Genomic DNA, 3,107 nt, shown 5'->3' with positions numbered 1-3,107 from the left:
TCGTGCACTGCATGTGTTAAAAACGGTGCATTTAAACTGTAAAAATATATTAATGGAAGTATGTTTTGGTGTCAGTAACCCTCTGACTCCAAAATATACTTCCATTAATATAGGTTCATCAGAGTGATGGCATGTGGACAGAAATTGCTATGTCTGGTTGGTATAGTGCTCTGTAGCGCCTACCAGAGGGCAGAAGTTGGAAAATGTTGTGTCCAGGGTGTGATGGGTCTGCAGTGGAGTGTCAGTAGAGGGCAGAATGACACCACAGATTTTTTGTGTCCATTGTAGTCTGTTCCTGTTGTGGCCGATCTAGACCACACAGTGATGGCTGAACAGAGAACAGACTGGATTATTGCAGAGTAGAACTTGATCAGCAGCTCCTGACACAGAACAGAAAAAGTACCAGAGAGTGCAGTACTGACACTGTCATTTCCAGCGCCAACTTGCTCTATGGAGCAAATGTGAACCACTGTCAGTTGTATGTGTGTGTGTGCTTGGGGTTTCATCATGGCCACCGTTTTTTCTCCTTTACACTTCACAGCCGTTCTCATACACAGGTTGTCAAATACAGACACCAGTGGTGTTCAGTTAGTTGTAATCTGCAACTTTACCACTAATGCCACTAAATCCACACTGGACCTTTAAATACAATTTCACATTTTACATACAATATTCAGTTTGGACATTTCAAATTCAAAACTGTCTGCCCAAACTGTCTGGAACTCCACATTTTTCATTATAACACAGGTAGACATGTGGGTTTGTTCAGGTTCAACTGTTCCAGACTATTTTTAAATTGTATTTTACCAGGATCATGTTTAACTGGCAATATTAGATTAAGAGGCAGCCTTTGAATGCCATATTATGGCAACTATATGTCACAGAAAACAAATTTAATAAAATTAAACTTTAAAAGTAAAAATGATTTTAGAAAAAAACAACAAGCAAAAAACTAGATCACATATTTAATTCAAATTTTAATTTTATTTACAGCACTATGATTAAATTAACATGTATTTATCATACCAGGGTTTGTTGATTTCTGACACATTAACAAATAATTTCCAGTCATATTTTCAAGCTTTCTGATATAAGTGCATGTCAAATTCATACCAAAATATTTCACAAATTAAACAACAAATGGTGTAACTCAACTACAATTAATAATATAAAACATTTTGTCTAAATTAAAACAAGTTTACATGAATTCAAAATGAAGGTAACATTACAAATAAATAATATTGGCTTAACTTAAAAAAAGCCTTACCCAACATTCCTATACATCATACTCTCTTACACACACTTGCCCTTCACACAACACTGACTCTGTCCAAATCATTAACAGGTAGCAGAACGTTGCGATGCAGGACAGGTCAAGTTTCAAGTCAAAGAGCAAATCAACAGGCAAGCGTGGGGCTCTTCCATACAGGAGAAAGGATTGGTGAATAGCCTATACTCTCATGTCTCGTACGCGTGGCATAGGTGATCCTTCCATTCAGTCTTTTTTTTTCATTTGCACAGAACGGAGCATCTGTAGGGGAGTCCTGTTTAGGCGCTCAGCGGGATTCTCCTGAGGGTGATAGGGAGTAGTTCGAGAGTGGGCAATCCCTGCCAGCTGCTGGAGTCTCTGGAAAAGGCTGTTCTCAAACTCCCGGCCCTGATCATGATGTTGCTTTTCAGGGTAGCAGAAGTGTGAAATAAAGTCATACAAGATCTTCTCAGCTGCCGTTCTGCCTGACTTGTTCTTGGTCGGTTAGGCTTGTGCAAAGTAAGTTATGTGATCTACCAAGACTAAAATGTACTCATAGCCACCTTTACATTGTTCAAGATCGAGATAGTCAACAGAGATGAGTTCAAAAGGGGCACCCTGGCACTGGCGTATGACATAATCTTCAATTTCAAGTTGCATAAAAGGCCAATAAAACCTTTCTCTTGCCAAGTGGATAACTTTGTCTGCGCCAACGTGTCCCATGTCATCATGCATTTTTCAGGTTCACCACCTCACAGATGGAAGCATCTTCTTTCTCAGCAGCAACTACCCCACTATAGACTTAAAAACAAATGCTCCGTACAGACAAAACCTTACAGCAGCAGATTCTGAAGACAGACAGGAAGGATGTCCACAGTATCTAAAATATGATGCCTCATTACTAACATGTTGAAACAATTAGTCAAAGTGTGTTAATCTGTATGTTAGAGTTAGAGCTTTTGTTGTAGATAAATATCCTCCATCATATTGATCATATGTTCTTTATTTTAGTTTCAGATTTAACTGTAGAAAATGAAGGAATAGACAACAGCAACACATAACATGTTTGAATAAATTCAAGAGAATCAGGCTTTCAATATTTCTCAGGTTTATGATATCTGAACAGGCATGTCTTTGACTCCTCAACATCCCAGACAATCTCTGTCATTTGTATAGCAATACTCTGCTGAGTATCCGGTCAATATCCGTACTCGTAAAAATATTTCATTTAATTTCCTGTTTATTAGACAGGGACGGATACAGTTTACATAGAGAATTGCTTTACAATTATCCAGTGCAATTTATAACATCCCATTTATATCTGCAGCTAATTTCCACTGCCCGTCCCTAGAAGGGCCTTTGAAATAACAGACATAAAACAACATATAGCAACTTTTATTTAAAAATGCTTGTTCTGTAAGTAGTTCTCTGATCAAAGACATTGCTCCAAAGTTCAAGTAGCTTAACATCAGTTGAAAGTTCAAAAATGAATTTTTGCATGAAAACAGTTGACAAAATGACAAATTAGCATGTAAATGTACCATGTATATCATGTAGTACAGTTAATTTCACACCCCCTCAGTGCTTTGTGACTTTATTTATTCATTCATGCTGGTCACTATCACTAGAGACCCATATTTTAATACAGGCTTTGATGGAAAATGTTGTCAGCATTATCCATTTCTGAAAACAAAACCTTATAAGAAACCATGTAGGATTCACAGTAGGCATGTAGCATCTGGTCCACAGGGCTGTAGTTCAGGAAATAAATGTTGGGAGACATTTTGTTGATGAACACACCAATGTCGAACCTTTCTACCCCTGTTGTGGTGTCAAACGAATAGAAGATCTCCTCCAC

The sequence above is a fragment of the Morone saxatilis genome, unplaced genomic scaffold (assembly GCF_004916995.1).
Source record: "Morone saxatilis isolate NCDOM2014 unplaced genomic scaffold, NCSU_SB_2.0 Contig2, whole genome shotgun sequence".
Classification (NCBI taxonomy): Eukaryota; Metazoa; Chordata; class Actinopteri; family Moronidae; genus Morone; species Morone saxatilis.
Note: the sequence above shows the minus strand (reverse complement) of the source record.